Raw genomic sequence first — 19,267 nt, forward strand, 5'->3', positions numbered from 1 at the left:
AAAACAATTTCTTGGTTATGTGAATTGTGGTACTGAAATCGAGGATCAGGATTTACCAGAAGCCAAGGAGGCTTTAGTGTTTATGGTGGTCTCACTAAATGGACACTGGAAAATGCCAGTGGGTTATTTTTTGATTAACGGTTTAAGTGGCTCGGAGAGAGCAAACCTAGTGATTGAGTATCTTAAATTTTTAAATGACCTAAATGTAATTGTAGTGTCACTTACTTTTGATGGTGCTGCTTCTAATTTATCCATGGCCCGTTGTTTGGGAGCTTCTTTTGATGAAAATAATATGGTGAACTGGTTTGAAAATCCCTCAAATGATTCTAAAGTGTTTATTCTTCTAGATGCTTGCCATGCTATAAGGGAACTTTTGCCAGGGGTGATAATGTCATAGATTGGAGGTACTTAGAAGTAGAGAAACTTCAGAGTATCGAGGGCCTTCATCTAGGAACAAAACTTACCAAAAGGCACATTCACTGGGAGAAGGAACCCGTGAAACTAAAGCTCGCCACACAAACATTCAGTGAAAGTGTTGCAAGTGCAATGACGTGACAGAGACTTAAATCTTCCTCAGTTTCAAGGGTGTGAGGAGACTGTAAAATTTGTTAGGCTCATGAACAATATATTTGATATCTTGAACAGCCGTAATCTTTGTTCAAAGGGATGGCAGAAACCACTGAAAGAAGAGAATATCCACAGTACGAGGGCCTACATTCAGGAGGCTATTGAATATATACAATCACTGCAAGAGATGGATGGTGGTGTTTGTCTAGTGAAGTGCTCTAGGAAAATTGGTTTCATAGGTTTGATTGTGTGTCTAAAGTCTGTCTTAGGAGTGTATGACTCAATTTTGAACATGCCACAGCTGAAGATGCATTTTCTGCTCACCTACAAACTTAGTCAGGATCACCTGGAAGTACTTTTTAGTGCCATTAGGAGTCATGGTGGTCATAACAACAACCCCACAGCTAGGCAGTTTGAAGCAGCATATAAAAGACTTTTGCTCCATATACAGATAGGTACTACAACCAGTGCCAATTGCTCTGCAGTTGACCCTACTGTTATTATGAATTGTAGAGACCGCAGTCAAATAACTGGTGATCCTATTCATCTGCCTGCCAACAGTACTGATGTACTTTTTGTTAGTCATGATCATGACTACAATCCACACCCAGCCAACCTGACACTGTATGTTGAGGATGTAGTGGGATATATAGCAGGTTTTGTTGTGAAAAGATTACAGAAAGCAGTTAAATGTGATGTTTGTAAGGTGGTTCTCCAAACAGCAGTTTCACATTCAGCACTCCTGAAGAGGAAAAACATAGGTGGCCTTTCAACCCGTCATTAGATGTGATATACCTCTGCAGGGAAGGTGAAAAGGTGATGCGACAATTCCAGCACAAAATGACAAGGATGAAGGACCCTTTAAATGTACTTGTAATGGCAGTACTGAACCATGCTAAGAGAGAAGTGTTTGATGAACTTCAGGAGCATACATTTGCTTCTCCGCCCCTTGACAACCACATTCATCAGCTGAAGCGAGCAGTTTTGATGGAATATTTTAAAGTGAGGTTACACCATAAAGCACGGCTTGAAACAGAAAAACTTCACAGTGTGAGGGTACGAAGCTTTCACACAAAGACTGTTCTATTCAGGAACCAGTAATATAAGGTAGGCTGCTTTATAATATAATTATTGCATTTGTTATATAAACGTGTTAGAGTGTGTAGGCCTATATGAGGATTTCTATGCTTCCTATGACTGGAATATTTATATAGACTCAAGTTGCTAATGTAAGAGGATGCTGGTGTGGTATGCTAGTTTCACTGATTTGTATTAGTGTTCTACTTTTAGGCATATTCCCTCTAATCATTCTGTCTATGAGTCAGGTTGATTTTAATAGAAATTCATTCTTAAATTACTTTTATATTGGAATGTCTTGTTTCTGTATTTTGGGAACAACATTACTGAATGCTGCAGGATGTTTTCTTTTCTTCAGATGTGACCTCCTATTTATAGGCCTACTTCAAATGTGGCATGTGCATTAGTTTATGTTGGGCTTTAAACTAAGCTTAATTTAGTAGGTGGCAGTGGAGTGAAATTTTACCTGTGTAGCATTTTATGTATCCCTTTATTATTATTATTATTATTATTATTATTATTATTATTATTATTATTATTATTATTATTATTATTATTATTATGTTGTTGTTGTTGTTGTTGTTGTTGAAGCAGCATATTACAACAGATCCCTGCTTCATAGGCATAAATAGGTACTACAACCAGTGCCAATTGATATGCAGTTGACCCTACTGTATTGTGAATTTTTATGACTTATGATAAGTGAATATTTCTTGTTATGGTACCTGTTTTTCGTTTACCCTGGAGAGTTCATTTTTGTTGCCATCTGTTGGTGGTGTATGGTTCACTTAAGTATGATACTTGTGTTATTTTCTTTCCATAATGGTCCTGTAGGCTATGTGTCACTCTTTGCATCTTGTGTTGTTGGGCATTGGTTTGAAGTAGGCCTATTTCAGTCAAAAGTACACCGAGCAGGGTAAGTACAGTATTTTAAAGTTGTTTTTGGAAGTTATGAAGTGTTTATTGTAGATGTCAGTCGCATTAATATTTCAAATTAGGCTACACTTCCTTACGGACAACTTTCAGAAGTTACGCTTTCAGCTATTAATCCCAATATGATGCGGTAATTGGAAAAAAATACTTGTCTCTTACATTATAATAAATAATTAACATTAAACAATTAGTGTTACTCACGGGGATGTAATACTTGCAAAAAAAAAGATCATAATGAGGGTGTATCCTATCGTAGGTCTCTTTTGGTTTTAAACATTTCCGTCGTAATTATGCATTTATGTCCATGGTTTTTATTGTAATTTACGCTTAACCACAACAGCTAAGTAGGGTACATATCATATTCCGATTTCACGCCTTTTCGAATGTCGCTGTTTGACAATTTACTTATATCCTCTCGGACTCTGCTTCGAACTACCCCCCAGTCGGCTGATCGAGATGTTGGCTTCAAGCTGCAACATGGACGAGGTGGCGCTAAGCGCACTCTATAGTATTAATGCTCTAAGGCTGACACAGTGGTGTAACACAGCAGGCCATAAAATGTGAGGCTAAGTAACTTTCTCACTGTCCAGAAAAGGTCTACTTTCAAACAACAAACTCTTCAGAAAACGTGAGTTTGTCTTGTAGTGGGTAAAATTACTTATTTAAGGTTTCTGAGATATGTTCCTGTTCATTTTTTTAAAAAAATATTTATTTTACGTTGCTCCGATACAGGCAGGTCTCATGACGACGATGGGATAGGAGTGGGAAGGAATAGATCGTGGCGTCAATTAAGGTACATCACCAGCATTTGCCTGGTGTGAAATTGGGGAATCGTGAATAACCATCTTCTGGGCAGTGCAGTGGGGTTTTAACCCACTATCACCTGTTTACTTTTAACTCCGCTATCAATTTTTGATATTTTATAGCATACGTTATCCATCATTCTTCCTATTCATAGCAGTTTCTGTACCTACACGAAGTAGGTATTCAGCCTGTGCCCTTTAACAAGGATCGGGTCAGTCAAGTTGACTCTGTATCCACTTGTTTATCCTATGTATGGGTACAAGTACTGCTCCGCCCGCGTCCTCCGTGCGTCCAAAAGTCGCACAGAACTGGAGCAACAAATACAGGGTCCTTATTTATGCTTGGCAAGGACTTTCTCGCTCGACCTTGGCCGCCGATGATAGGCCGATGCCGGCCGCTGGCGCGCGCGGTTTCCGGCACTTCCTGCAGCTGTTGCTGAGAGCTGAGCTCCGAGATAGTAGGGTGTTCAATGAAGTTACTGCGTACTGTGTGTCGAATTGTATAGTGTTTTATTGTGATTGTGTATACTGCTGTAATGTATGTGAAATATTCGTTACGTGAACGTTTATATCTGCACAATACTTACATTAAGTGCATAAAATCGTGCGCTAGGACAAGACAATAGTTTCGAACGAAATTTCCAGAGAGACCCATTCCTATCAATCGGACAATAAAACAACTGGCCAAGAGATTCAAACGTACAGGTTCAGTAAACAATAAAAATAGACGTAAAGGTCGTTATCTCTTTAATGAAGCGTGTATGGTACGAGGATCATAAGTAAAAACCTGTGACCTCCTCGTAGCCCAGATTTAACGGCATGTGATTTTTATTTGTGGGGAATGTTAAAAAATGTAGTTTATGGGAACAACCCTCACACACTAAAGAGCTGCAATTGTATCCATCAGTGCTGACGAACACGGTAGAGTAACCGAAAACTTCATTAGGAGATGCCGATTATGTTTGGCAGCGCATGGGGAACATTTTGAGCATAAACTGTAAAAATGGTGAATAAAATGCATGATAATGCATGATAATGATTTTGAGCACCGTACTCTGCCGTATATACCCACGCGCGGTAGCCGGCAACTGAACCGTCACTGGTGGCCAAGGTCGAGCGAGAAAATCCTTGCCAAGCATAAATAAAGATCCTGTATAACTGAGCAAAGGAATGAGATGGAATACATGGGGAGTGGGATCCAGACATATGGCACCATCAACATTGAAGAAGAAAGACTCAAGAAGGTCGCGTTGTTCAAGTACCTAGGTACAGTCATTATTATTTTTTTTTTTTTACGTCCTTTTCAGGATCAGTACTGCATGGACGAAATGGACGGTGACAAGTCACTCGAGTCTTCTGTGACCGATGAATGACTCAACGCATCAAGACGCCTCCATAATGCCGCGTTTAGACGGCGCATCTTTTCTTGCTACTATAGCGACGGACTAAAGCATGCTGTGTTGCATGTATCAATCTTGTGCGCACGGCTAGGTGCAAGTACAGTATTTGCAAATACTTGTCCGGCTCCATGGCTAAATTGTTAGGGGCCCTTGGTTCGATTCCCGGCCGTACAAGTGATTTTAACCGTAATTGGTTATTTCCACTGGCTCGGGGACTGGGTGTGTGTATAAAATCAAATAAAATGAAAACAAGAAAATGAGAAAAATTAGAAAATATCAGTAAAACAATTTAGAAAAGCTCCCCACACTGAATAGAAACCTCCATGTGTACTTTGTACCTTAACTTCAATTTACAATCAAACGTTTCAATCCATTGAACTGCTATAGCAGTCGGGAGAGCTGGCACTGCTGTAGCAGTGATGCTACATTGGCCGGTGGACTGTTTTAGCAGTTTCGCCAACCAGAAGGTACGAGTTCCGATTTGAATGTATTGAAATTCTGCTACATTCCGCTCCAGTACAAAAAGACCTACTAAATAAACAGAAAAAATGCTATTTAATTTTCCCTGAAATGTAACTATTGTAATATGATACCGTGCCATTACATTATTCCCGAAATGAAAGATCAATCGATTCCAAATGAGCGTGATTACTTAGAGCGGAATTAAGTAAAATTCATGACTTCATATAAAAACCATAGAAGATAAGATTGACGCAATGTCGAAGTAGATATATTCATGAGGGCAGTGAAAAGAGACAATACAAGGGAGACGGATTGTTAAAAAAAAAGATCCAACACTGTAGAAGACAACTAAACGACTAGCCATCTTAGCGAATAGACGTATCGTGAATAAGGAGTAGATTCAACCTCATAAAGGCACCAAGAAAGGAGAAAATTTATTAAAAGAAGATATCAGATACAATTCTACGCAGATAAAACGCTAAATCCAGCAATAGAATTTTGAAACCCATTAGTTTCAATTCATGTATTTACCAATACTTGAAAATCAACGAGGCTAAGGGTTTCAAGGGAATAGAACCGACAAAATAATTAAGAAATCGTAAGAACGCAATATCATTGCTAGAAGAAATTATAAAACTATCATTTACCACACACCTATTTGAGAATTTCGCAGACATATTGGGAGTCTGATATACACTGACTGACAGAGCAAATGCAACACCAAGAAGGAGTGGTTCGAAAGGGATGAAAGTTGGGGAAAAAACAGAGACGGCACGGACGAATAATTGATGTTTATTTCAAACCGATATGCAGGTTACACAATGCGCACGGCATCGACTCAGTAGGATGTAGGACCACCGCGAGCGGCGATGCACGCAGAAACACGTCGAGGTACAGAGTCAATAAGAGTGCGGATGGTGTCCTGAGGGATGGTTCTCCATTCTCTGTCAACCATTTGCCACAGTTGGTCGTCCGTACGAGGCTGGGGCAGAGTTTGCAAACGGCGTCCAATGAGATCCCACACGTGTTCGATTGGTGAGAGATCCGGAGAGTACGCTGGCCACGGAAGAATCTGTACACCTCGTAGAGCCTGTTGGGAGATGCGAGCAGTGTGTGGGCGGGCATTATCCTGCTGAAACAGAGCATTGGGCAGCCCCTGAAGGTACGGAAGTGCCACCGGCCGCAGCACATGCTGCACGTAGCGGTGGGCATTTAACGTGCCTTGAATACGCACTAGAGGTGACGTGGAATCATACGCAGTAGTGCCCCAAACCATGATGCCGCGTTGTCTAGCGGTAGGGCGCTCCACAGTTACTGCCGGATTTGACCTTTCTCCACGCCGACGCCACACTCGTCTGCGGTGACTATCACTGACAGAACAGAAGCGTGACTCATCGGAGAACACGACGTTCCGCCATTCCCTCATCCAAGTCGCTCTAGCCCGGCACCATGCCAGGCGTGCACGTCTATGCTGTGGAGTCTTCTGAGCGGACGCCGGGAGTGCAGGCCTCCTTCAACCAATCGACGGGAAATTGTTCTGGTCGATATTGGAACAGCCAGGGTGTCTTGCACATGCTGAAGAATGGCGGTTGACGTGGCGTGTGGGGCTGCCACCGCTTGGCGGCGGATGCGCCGATCCTCGCGTGCTGACGTCACTCGGGCTGCGCCTGGACCCCTCGCACGTGCCACATGTCCCTGCGCCAACCATCTTCGCCACAGGCGCTGCACCGTGGACACATCCCTATGGGTATCGGCTGCGATTTGACGAAGCGACCAACCTGCCCTTCTCAGCCCGATCACCATACCCCTCGTAAAGTCGTCTGTCTGCTGGAAATGCCTCCGTTGACGGCGGCCTGGCATTCTTAGCTATACACGTGTCCTGTGGCACACGACAACACGTTCTACAATGACTGTCGGCTGAGAAATCACGGTACGAAGTGGGCCATTCGCCAACGCCGTGTCCCATTTATCGTTCGCTACGTGCGCAGCACAGCGGCGCATTTCACATCATGAGCATACCTCAGTGACGTCAGTCTACCCTGCAATTGGCATAAAGTTGTGACCACTCCTTCTTGGTGTTGCATTTGCTCTGTCAGTCAGTGTAAAAGCCATAGATTAACCAAAGAAATTCTAAAAGAGGAGATTATTATCTGTTAAATTAGAAGGCTTTGCTTATATAATATGTAGCGACTGATTGTATGTATGTTTTGTATTTCCACCATTGAGCAAAACGAGATGATGAATCTTTAAGAAGATGGACTACAGGCTACTCGGAATTACCTGAGAGGAGGTATGATCAACCATCATTGCAGACGACGACCGTATAGCCAGCCGTGCTGTATGGAGATCGCCCTCCCGACAGCGCAGAATGAACCAAGCATAAATCATCCCAAAGGCAACGGAAAAATAGAAAAGTTTCATAAATAAATGTGTTGACACTGTGCTGTTTAATCATCAAAAATAACCTACATCATGTTCGTTTCTCGCGAGTGTTTCTCCATTAGATCAATATAAAGGGAGATAGGCCTAGGTGATCATCTACAAAAATAATCAAATCCTAGTTGGATATTAAAAGCTATATGTGATCCAGTTATTGTTATGTTGTAGATGATATGTTCTTTTAAAAAGGGTACTTTTGAGTGTTATGTAGATTCCAAGTGATGGGTTAAAATATAAATGCAGATGACATGGTTAGATAATAAGAGTAGATGATACGTTGCTATAATAAAGAGAGAGGTACTGAAATACGGAAGTATCAGCTGATAGTAGAAAATGATGTAATTCAACCAGAGTTAGATCCAATGAGGAGAAAACATGAGAGTAAAACTACTTATGCGTCAAAATGAAGTTAATATGTGAAGAGTTGAGAATAGCAAGAAGAGATGAGAGTTGAAATAAGTAAATGAAGGAAATATAGAGATGTTATAGAAAAAATATAAAATGAATGGAATAGAAATATGTGTGACACGTCAAAATGAAAGAAGAAATGGAATTCTTTTTAAGCAAAAAAGGGGATAATTGACGCAGACTAGAATCACTTGTGTTTGGGATCTAATAACATTGCATTGATCAGGAATTCGTGTATAATATGATTTATAACGTATCAGAACCTTTCGGTTTTTTTTTTTTTGCTAGTTGTTTTACGTCGCACCGACACAGATAGGTCTTATGGCGACGATCGGACAGGAAAGGCCTAGGAGTTGGAAGAAAGCGGCCGTGGCCTTAATTAAGGCCCCAGCATTTGCCTGGTGTGAAAATGGGAAACCACGGAAAACCCTTTTCAGGGCTACCGGCAGTGGGATTCGAACCCACTATTTCCCGGATGCAAGCTCAGCCACGTGCCCCTAACCGCACGGCCAACTCGCCCGGTATAACCTATCGTAGAATAGGATATTAGCACTTGGTCATCGAAAGATATCCATTATAAGAATGAATATGCATTATACTTGGACATAGTAAATTAGGATTTTCTTCTGAAAAGATGCACTCTCTTAAATTATGCATGACATATGTAGAGTAACATGTATAGTATGCGAACTTTTTCTTGAGCCTTGAACTCCATAGTGCTGAATGGGAACTAGGGCTCAAGAAAAAGTTCGCGTACTGTACGGTCATGGCTATCGTAAATGAGAATCGAGATGAGTTAATATCGTATAGTATTTCAAGAATAACTTTTCCCTAATGCTGTAATGGATTTACGCGAGATCACATAACCATATTTAAACTAATTTAAGGTTGTAGATACCATTCTAGATTTAACGGCTACTTTATATATATTGGAAGATTATTTTTAAGTAAGAATGTGAATGAATTGGTAATTAGGCCTACAATTGATTTAAAGCAGAGTTGTGCTAAATAAAGGGGAACTTATCACATTTTCCCGATGCTTAGGAGGAAGTAGAGTAAAGATATTACGAGATAACCCATTCCTACATAATCCATAGCTGCAGATATACATGCATACATGTAAATAACCTTAACAAGCAATATTTCATTAAAGCATTCTGTAAATAAATACAAATAATTACACCGAACAGAGGACCTAGCGTCGAGTAACATGACCTCAACATCACGAAAGTCTCCTCATTAATTTTATTGGCATAGTTTGTAAATATGAAAATATAATGAATTTCAAGGAGATGAAGAATACAATTGCTAACCGAGAATTTCAGTCCACTAAATAATAATTAATTAATTGAATATGTATTATTATTATTATTATTATTATTATTATTATTATTATTATTATTGTTATTATTCCATTTTTCTCTTCCAAGATTCCCATTTTATCAACAAATCATAGTAATTAAGGCTTATTTGATGTCTTATTTATAGCTTGTTGTAGTAGTATAAGGTACCGTTGAGTTAAGGCAATGGAATCTTTGGATATTCATGTGAACCATGCATACGTCGGATGGAGACGTCCATCGAATCTACAGGGAGATAGAAATAGCACTCGGCGTATCAATTCTCTTTTCTGATCCCGCGTAAAACATTTTACCATTCAAGAACTCTGAGAGACTGGTCGAGATTTCTTTTACGTGACCCGGCCTGGACGCAGGAAGGGCGTAATACATCATAGCTTAAAAAAAAAGCAAAGAAAGCAAAGTCTTCTCCGTACAGGCCTTGAAAGCCCTGGGAGGGGTGGAAGGTAAAGGCTTCCACTATCCGTAACCTCGGCATTTGATGGAGTGGAGTGGTTAGCTCTACGCCCGGCCGTCTTTTCCCCCAGGAATTAACACGGTACTCATTTTTGGTGTAGGCTGAGTGAACCTCAGGGCCATATGCACCTCCGGAGGTCAGAACTTTATGCCAATTGCAGGGTACACTGACGTCACTGAGGTATGCTCATGATGTGAAATGCGCCGCTGTGCTGCGCACGTAGCGAACGATAAATGGGACACGGCGTTGGCGAATGGCCCACTTCGTACCGTGATTTCTCAGCCGACAGTCATTGTAGAACGTGTTGTCGTGTGCCACAGGACACGTGTATAGCTAAGAATGCCAGGCCGCCGTCAACGAAGGCATTTCCAGCAGACAGACGACTTTACGAGGGGTATGGTGATCGGGCTGAGAAGGGCAGGTTGGTCGCTTCGTCAAATCGCAGCCGATACCCATAGGGATGTGTCCACGGTGCAGCGCCTGTGGCGAAGATGGTTGGCGCAGGGACATGTGGCACGTGCGAGGGGTCCAGGCGCAGCCCGAGTGACGTCAGCACGCGAGGATCGGCGCATCCGCCGCCAAGCGGTGGCAGCCCCGCACGCCACGTCAACCGCCATTCTTCAGCATGTGCAAGACACCCTGGCTGTTCCAATATCGACCAGAACAATTTCCCGTCGATTGGTTGAAGGAGGCCTGCACTCCCGGCGTCCGCTCAGAAGACTACCATTGACTCCACAGCATAGACGTGCACGCCTGGCATGGTGCCGGGCTAGAGCGACTTGGATGAGGGAATGGCGGAACGTCGTGTTCTCCGATGAGTCACGCTTCTGTTCTGTCAGTGATAGTCACCGCAGACGAGTGTGGCGTCGGCGTGGAGAAAGGTCAAATCCGGCAGTAACTGTGGAGCGCCCTACCGCTAGACAACGCGGCATCATGGTTTGGGGCGCTATTGCGTATGATTCCACGTCACCTCTAGTGCGTATTCAAGGCACGTTAAATGCCCACCGCTACGTGCAGCATGTGCTGCGGCCGGTGGCACTCCCGTACCTTCAGGGGCTGCCCAAGGCTCTGTTTCAGCAGGATAATGCCCGCCCACACACTGCTCGCATCTCCCAACAGGCTCTACGAGGTGTACAGATGCTTCCGTGGCCAGCGTACTCTCCGGATCTCTCACCAATCGAACACGTGTGGGATCTCATTGGACGCCGTTTGCAAACTCTGCCCCAGCCTCGTACGGACGACCAACTGTGGCAAATGGTTGACAGAGAATGGAGAACCATCCCTCAGGATACCATCCGCACTCTTATTGACTCTGTACCTCGACGTGTTTCTGCGTGCATCGCCGCTCGCGGTGGTCCTACATCCTACTGAGTCGATGCCGTGCGCATTGTGTAACCTGCATATCGGTTTGAAATAAACATCAATTATTCGTCCGTGCCGTCTCTGTTTTTTCCCCAACTTTCATCCCTTTCGAACCACTCCTCCTTGGTGTTGCATTGTCACTGTCAGTCAGTGTATAATGTAATAATTATGTTATTTGCTTTACGTCGCACAACTACTTTTACGGTTTTCGGTGATGCCGAGGTGCTGGAATTTTGTCACGCAAGGGTTTTTTACGTGCCAGTAAATCTACCGACATGAGACTGGCGTATTTGAGCACCTACAAATACCAGCGGACTGAGCCAGGATCGAACCCGCCATGTTGGGGTCAGAAGGCCAGCGCCTCAACCATCTGAGCCACTCAGCCCGGCAATTATAATATAAAACGGTACCGTATTGTTCGTTTAGTATGAACCGTCTGAGCCACTCAGCCCGATAATTATAATATAAAACGGTATTGTTCGTTTAGCATGAAATGAAATAATGTCCTACCTATATAAAGGAGCTGCCTAACCGAGGCTGTAAGGGCGTGGTTAGCTCACTGAGAAAGACGTGGGATCGATTCACCGTTAGGAAATTTAAAAAATTAAGAAATAACATCTCCATTTATGGAGCGGCGCGTGGCACTGAGGTTCTCCTAGCCTACACCAAAATTGAGTAAATACCAGGTTAATTCCTGGGGGCAAAAGCGGCCGTGTATAGATTTTATTTTTCATATTTCTACAGTTTGCTTTACGTCACCCCAAACAGATAGATCTTATGGCGACGATGGGATAGGAAAGGGCTAGGAGTTGGAAGGAAGCGACCTTGGCCTTAATTAAGGTATTTGCCTGATGTGAAAATGGGAAACCACGCAAAACCTTCTTCAGGTCTGCCGACAGTGTGATTCGAATACACTATCAGCCGAATGCAAGCTAATAGCTTCGTGGTGCAGCCACTTGATCGGAACCGGGTATAAAGCTAACCACTCTACCCCTCTAAGTGCTGAAGTTACGAAAAATGGAGGCCTTTACATCTTCCATCCTCCATGGACCTTGATGGCGTGTACGGACATTCCTGGTCTAAGAACTGCATTTTGTATAGACTGTACAGTAATTTTCGCACTTTTGGTGTTGCTGGCCCCGATGTGTTTCATTAACTCCCTTGTCTTCGCACCTAATAGCCTACATGTCTTACACTTCACCTGCGTAGTGTTACGCTCACTAACTGATTCCAATGTTTTTAGAAGTCTCTTGACTTTTGGAATGCGAAATCTCACCCCTGTACTTCCTTCTTTTTCTTCGACATAGAACAACCGGCTTTATCACTCACTGGGAAATCAACTCAAATCACGTCTGATACCAACGACCCGTGACCAAGCGGTGGGTAGTAAGGACTTTTGAGTCGAGGTAGCAGTCTTTGGCTTGTGAAAGAAGTCTGAGTCATACGATAGCTGCAGTGTCACCAAAATTCGCTATATTTCCTACAATTCCCACATTTCACTTTTTTTTTTTGTTGTCTCGAAGGCAATCAAATTCCATCACGCGTAGTGGAATTCCGCAACGATTGGCAATTCTGCTATAGCGGTCGAATGTTGTTCTGCTTTTCTGGGCTTCGTGTTGAGAAGTACGACCTTCATGATATCTAGTGGTTGCCTTGTGAGTCTGTAGTTATAAGTACAGTCACCAGATGTCAGAAGCAATCAGAAGTAGCCTACAGTGACTCTAGGGACTGTGTGGCCAAGTCCAGTTCAGCCGCCATGTATTAGCCAAACACTCGGTCATGAGTAGGGCCCAGATTCTTATGTAGAACATACTCCATTCCTTTACTTGTGGACAACTGAAATTGAAAAAATGTCGGCGAATTGTGGTTCTGATATGGTTATACCTGTGTTTCATTTTACATACTTTTGGTGATATTACATCTTTTTTACATATTATGCAAATAATATAATTTTACTATTTGCTTCACGTCGCACCGACACAGAGAGATCTTATAGCGACGATGGGATAGGAAAGGGCTAGGAATGGGAAGGAAGCGGCTGTGGCCTTAAGGTACAGCCCCAGCATTTGCCTCGTGTGAAAATAGGAAACCACGGAAAACCGGCAGTGGGGTTCGAACCCACTATCTCCCGCATGCAAGCCCACAGCTGCGCGTCCCTAAATGCACGGCCAACTCGCCCAATAAACATTTTTTGTACATATCTAGGTAATTATTTTTAAAAATTAAGAAGTTGTGTCAGTTCGTTTAATTTTCAGACTATGCTAAAATAATTGGCGAATTTCATCTCATAATAGAAGATATCTCAGTTACTTAAGTTGGCTTTAAATTTGGGATTTCTAACCCTTTGTACTACTACTAAAATGTTTACATTCCTCCCCTGAAGGGGGAGGCGGGCCTTTAGACGGTCACGCCGTCTCTCAGGCCGAGAGATTATTTGTGACGGTGAAGGAGATGCTCGGAGAAGGCGGCCGTGGCCTATACTGGGAACTGTCCTGGGATTCGCCTTAGTGTAGGAGAATGGAAAACCACGGAAAGCCATTCTCAGGACAGCCGACGGTTGGGGCTAGCCGTGAGGTCCAGCCCTGTCCCGCCTCCCGAATGCAGAGGCGTAGAGCCACGGTAGAGCCGTGACCACCCCTGCTCTGCTCGGTTGGCCGGTCGGAGTGTGGAGCTGTTGGACCAACGACCAGCCGTGGCCACTTACGGGCTGAGAGCCACTCTGCATCTACCGACCAACCCTTTGTCTGTGAAATACTGTATAGTAGGCCCGAGTGCCTCAACTGCATACAACAGCACTAATCCTTTCTCAGAATCTGGGATGGCCTTTCATTGGTCAAAGAAAGTTTCTAACAAACTCCATGCAGTCTTGAAACAAAATCTAGGTTATTCAAGCTCTGTATCTGTTTGTAAGATCATTAGTGGCGAACAAGAAGAGCCCCCAGAAGATATTTCACCCAGGTAGTTTATCTTTTAAAATATGCACCGGTGACTTCCTGCCATGTTGAATGGTCCTCAGCGTACAAGATAATTTTATCGCAATGGAAAACACGGACGAGCATCACGTTAAAAAGTTGCCGTACTATTTTGTCACTTAATAGGGGTTTAAAGACAGATTCATATAATTAAATTTATTTAGTAATATTTATTTCTTTCATTTTCAGAGCATGAAGGCAACAGGAAAATAGGTACAACAATACACAGTGTAATACATTCCGCGATTTACAGTGCATAACATTATATTTACATGTCTGAAGTGGTTTGATTATTTAATATTGTCAAAATTAGAAGGCAGTAGACTGCATCAATTATCTAAAGCAGGGCCTCTCAAACACCCCAAATATCACGCGTGCAAACCAAGGCGTAGAGGCTCCGTGCACTGTGCATCGGCCCGACTCAGCTCGACTCGGATGGTGTAGTATGCTGAGAGCGACGAAGTGTTCGGATATACACGGCTTGTTTAACAGTGAAATAGATAAGCGCAAGACAACAACATAATAATGGAGCAACCAGTTTAGAAGAAAGCAAAGACTTCGGAAAGTCCATTTCAATCGAACTGGAAACATTCGTATTTTTTGTCAGTCGAGACGATAAAGCCAAATGCTTAAACTGTGGACAATAATTACGTGACCATCAAACAGGTCTATTTTTCAATACAAAGGCTTTGCTCGAACTCTACGAGAATTTGTCGAAGGAAGATTTTCCTAAGCTGCATCGAGAAGCAGCTAAGATTATTATTCTATGTTTTGTTCCACATGCATCTGTCAAAGGTTTTTGTTTTTTCTTCTTGTTTTGACTTGCACGAAAACTAGATTGCCGGCGAGTATTTATTGTAATTTAAAGAACGTTAGAATTGCTGTCAGCCGATCCCTTGTTCCAGACATTACAGGTATGATTGCAAAGTAAAAGGAAAAGAAGAGCTAGAGAAGATAAATTGTTTGCTCAAACCAATTTGCAAGAGTTTTTTTAACACCGGTAACTTTGTCCCATACAGCAGAGTGTCTCCGCTCACCGCACGTTAAAATTTCGCAGTGAGATGAGAATCAGGGGGGAGGGGGTGGGGGAGTGAAAAGGTGGAGATAGGCCGAACAGGTGAGACAGATGTAGGGAAAGAGGAGTATGGGGTTTGCACTCTGGTCAACCTAGTGAACTCGTCTCCTGCACCTTGCACCGTGCAGTGCACCGGCGCATACACCCTGAGAGGCCCTGATCTAAAGCCACAACGATGATTCACTCATAAAATATGGAGGCATTTAAAACCATTTTAATGTCTCATATCACAACCATGTCATAATAAAAGGAATATCCGAACATTTTTTTAAAAAATTAGTGCATTATTACTATTACATATTTTATGAATATTGCATATTTAATCACATATTTCACTGATATTTACTACATTTTTATGTACGTATTTCGCATTTTGATATTGCATAAAAATCCCGGCTCTAATCATGAGTCCACACACGCGCAGACTTTCGTGATACTTGCCTGTACCATACACTTGTCTCCGAGAGGCAAGTCGGAAGTACACGCGCAGACTTCCGTGATACTTGCCTGTACCATACCCCTTTCAGACCTGAAAGAAAACTGGAGGTGTGAATTTTCGTTTGTACGTCAAGAACTGACTAAAATGCTCCTCAATACACATATTAATAGTTTATTTTACAAAATAAAAACTAACATCCGAAAAACAGGACCCACACAATTGTGCGTATCAAAATTCAAAACCTCGTTGTATCACGTACGATGGTGTAGCTTCAAAATTTACGTTCACTAACCAATGTACACACTTCACTGAATATATTCCGGTATTCAGTAAAGCTTCTAGATTAATATAAACGCAGTAAATAAATACTTACTTTCGGCACTACTGCTTCCTGCCATCTCGCCGATCAACTGTGCTTTTTAAACTCTTCTTCCTTCGCCCTGGCGGTCAAGCGCATACTAAAATCAATTGAAATACACGCCACGTGTCCTGCACAATCACTGCAGTCCGGTGTAGCGCCGAAAAAACATCAAATACGGTCAGGGATAACTAAAATACGAACCCGCACAATTGTGCGTACTCGGTCTGAAAGTGATACACTTGTCTCCGAGGGGCAAGTCGGAAGTACACGCGCAGACTTACGTGCTACTTGCCTGTACCATACACTTGTCTCCGAGAGGCAAGTCGGAAGTACACGCGCAGACTTCCGTGATACTTGCCTGTACCATACACTTGTCTCCGAGGGGCAAGTCGGAAGTACACGCGCAGACTTACGTGCTACTTGCCTGTACCATACACTTGTCTCCGAGAGGCAAGTCGGAAGTACACGCTCAGACTTCATGATTTGCCGAGAAAGAACTAATGGTAATTGGATACGTACTCAGCTGTTCTATTTATGATTATACACTTTGAATGCTTGGTAAATTTATAAAGATTTGAAACTAATTAGGTGGATGAATGTAACTTTTACAATTTGCTTTATATCGCACCGACGCAGATAGGTCTTACGACGACGATAGGATAAGAAAGGGCTAGGAGTGGGAAGGAAGCGGCGGTGTTCTTAATTAAGGTACAGTCCCAGCATTTGCCTAGTATGAATATAGGAAACCAAGGAAAACCATATTCAGGGCTACCGACAGTGGGGTTCGAACCCACTATCTCCCGAATGCAAGCTCACAGCTGCACACCCATGGCCAACTCGCTCGGTAGAATATAATTTTAAGGATGGATGAGTGTACACACGACGTATTCCTTCGGATCAATGCTTCGGATGGCAAAAATAAATAAATAAATAAATAAATAAATAAATAAATAAATAAATAAATAAATAAATAAATAAATAAATAAATAAATAAATAAATAAATAAATAAATAAATAAATAAAATAAATAAATAAATTTAAAAAGAGGAGAAAATCGATATCAAGCCATGAATCATTATGTGCTATTCTAAAATTTCCAACTACAGGCCGAATTTACAAGGTTCTGTAATTCACCAGCATCGTATCTGCACAGCCTTTATTTCAATTTCCTAAAGACCTGGCGACGACAAACAGTTTAATGAGCTGTACAAGGAAAATATGAGAATAATCATTCCTGTCAATGGAACCAGTCACTTCTGCAATTTGATTTGAATGACTATAAGTAAGCAGATCAATATAATCTCTGGGGAGCTGATGAGGATCATCAGAACGAAGCGAGTAAGATAACGTTGACTTCAAGCAACTGTATGCTACTGTTTGCACTTTCATATTCGTATGTTACGTTTTTATGCTTCACTGCAATTTGGAAAGAACGCATTTGTCACAGTCTCCGACTGAATTCAAGCAGCGCCAGAATGTTGGAGATTTATTTGCGGACTTCTTGTCGACAGACTTAATGGGCATACACGCAGAGGCATGTCTGAAAAGATTAGTTTGCGCAGACTTGCCTCTTAAGTATGATCATGATTGTATGGGGCAGGATAAGATGAAGGAGAGTGATCTGGTTGTTGCTTCAATAGAAAATAGTTCACTGTTTCAACGTGTTACCTATTTTACTTGGGCCTACATTCAGAGTTTGACCACCTGACATACGACTTCTCATATTTTTTCCTGTCGGTGTTTAGAGGGGATGGTTGTCTAGTTGTACTTCCTCCTCCCGTTGATGGGGGCAGAAAACATCCACAGTAATAATTATGTTATTGGTTTTTACGTTCCACTAACTACTTTTACGGTTTTTCGGAGACGCCAAGGTGCCGAAATTTAGTCCGCAGAGTTCTTTCCCATGCCAGTAAATGATAGAGAAGGCAGTTGCCTGCTTATAAATGCTCGGACACAGGATATAAATACCGCCATGATCACAACATCCAGACACACTGGGAATACTTAGTTGATATTTAGTTGATTAGAGATTGTGTCCTCTGATATGAAGCAGAGTCAAACTGACACCCAATTATTTATACTTTCAAATTAGACCTGTGAATAATAATAATAATAATAATAATAATAATAATAATAATAATAATAATAATAATAATAATAATAATAATAATGATGATAAATACACGACACGGTAACATTTTGCTACGAAGGTTAAATAATAATATTATTGTCCATGACTTTTGCTTGACCGTTCAGTCGTAGTTTTATTTAGTAAGGATAATTAATGGATATTTTACGAGGATCTTACAGTCAGATGTATTTTCAAGATGTAGGTCACATGCTTATTTATTTCAGTCCGAAACCTATGATGTTTCGGTTAAGCGACATATTCAAGCTAGTTTAAATTATTATAGTGACCATGATATGAAATAATTGGACTATTGTCACACACCGTCGTCGGTGAGACATTACCATAGCCACTGTGACGAGTGAAATCATCAGAACATTCAGTAATATTCAGTCATTTGGATGACAGGTGCGGTCAGCATCTTAGAATTAAATAACAGTGTGATTGGTACGTGACTGTATTGCTCTGTGTAAATACTATAGGTTAGATATGATAGGGTGTCTTTCAGGAATGTATTTAGATGGTAGAATTAGGATAACAGAGGCTTAGCTTATTCTTTCTCGTGTCATTTAGATTGTTTCTTGGTCAACGTGGGAAGATTCCCTCACACCGTAATGTAAATATGAGGTCAGTAACCTTAAGGAAAGAAGGCAGCTTGGTTACGTCTTTTAAAACAACATTTCACTTACAGTATCCAAACAGATTGCAACTGCATAATTAAATCAATGAACAGACCTCTGTGTAGTGTAAATAAATAAGACTGTAAACGTAAAACCTTAAACTTTAAGACATTTCTTTAGTACCTGGGGTAAAAAAATCTGCGAATTATGAAGACCCGATCGGGTTAAATATTTGACTGTGTAAAATACTAATGTAATGTTAAGCAGGTCTGTTCAGCTGATCTAAAGATAAAAATTATTCATAAAATTAACCCACAGAAATCATGTATACAACACAGTGATCATAAGTGCTCATAAGTGTTTACAACTTGCTCATATACTAATCATACAGGCTATAGTTAGTTCG

The 19,267-nt window shown here is 41.8% G+C and overlaps 1 protein-coding gene across 1 annotated transcript in view; it reads right to left on the minus strand.

The window, feature by feature from the left end:
• The window catches only part of LOC136858171 (solute carrier family 22 member 2), a 509,914-nt gene that overhangs the window by 39,520 nt on the left and 451,127 nt on the right, over positions 1-19,267 (minus strand). The gene's annotated exons all lie outside the window — the stretch shown is intronic.

Source organism: Anabrus simplex, chromosome 1 (assembly GCF_040414725.1).
Source record: "Anabrus simplex isolate iqAnaSimp1 chromosome 1, ASM4041472v1, whole genome shotgun sequence".
NCBI lineage: Eukaryota > Metazoa > Arthropoda > Insecta > Orthoptera > Tettigoniidae > Anabrus > Anabrus simplex.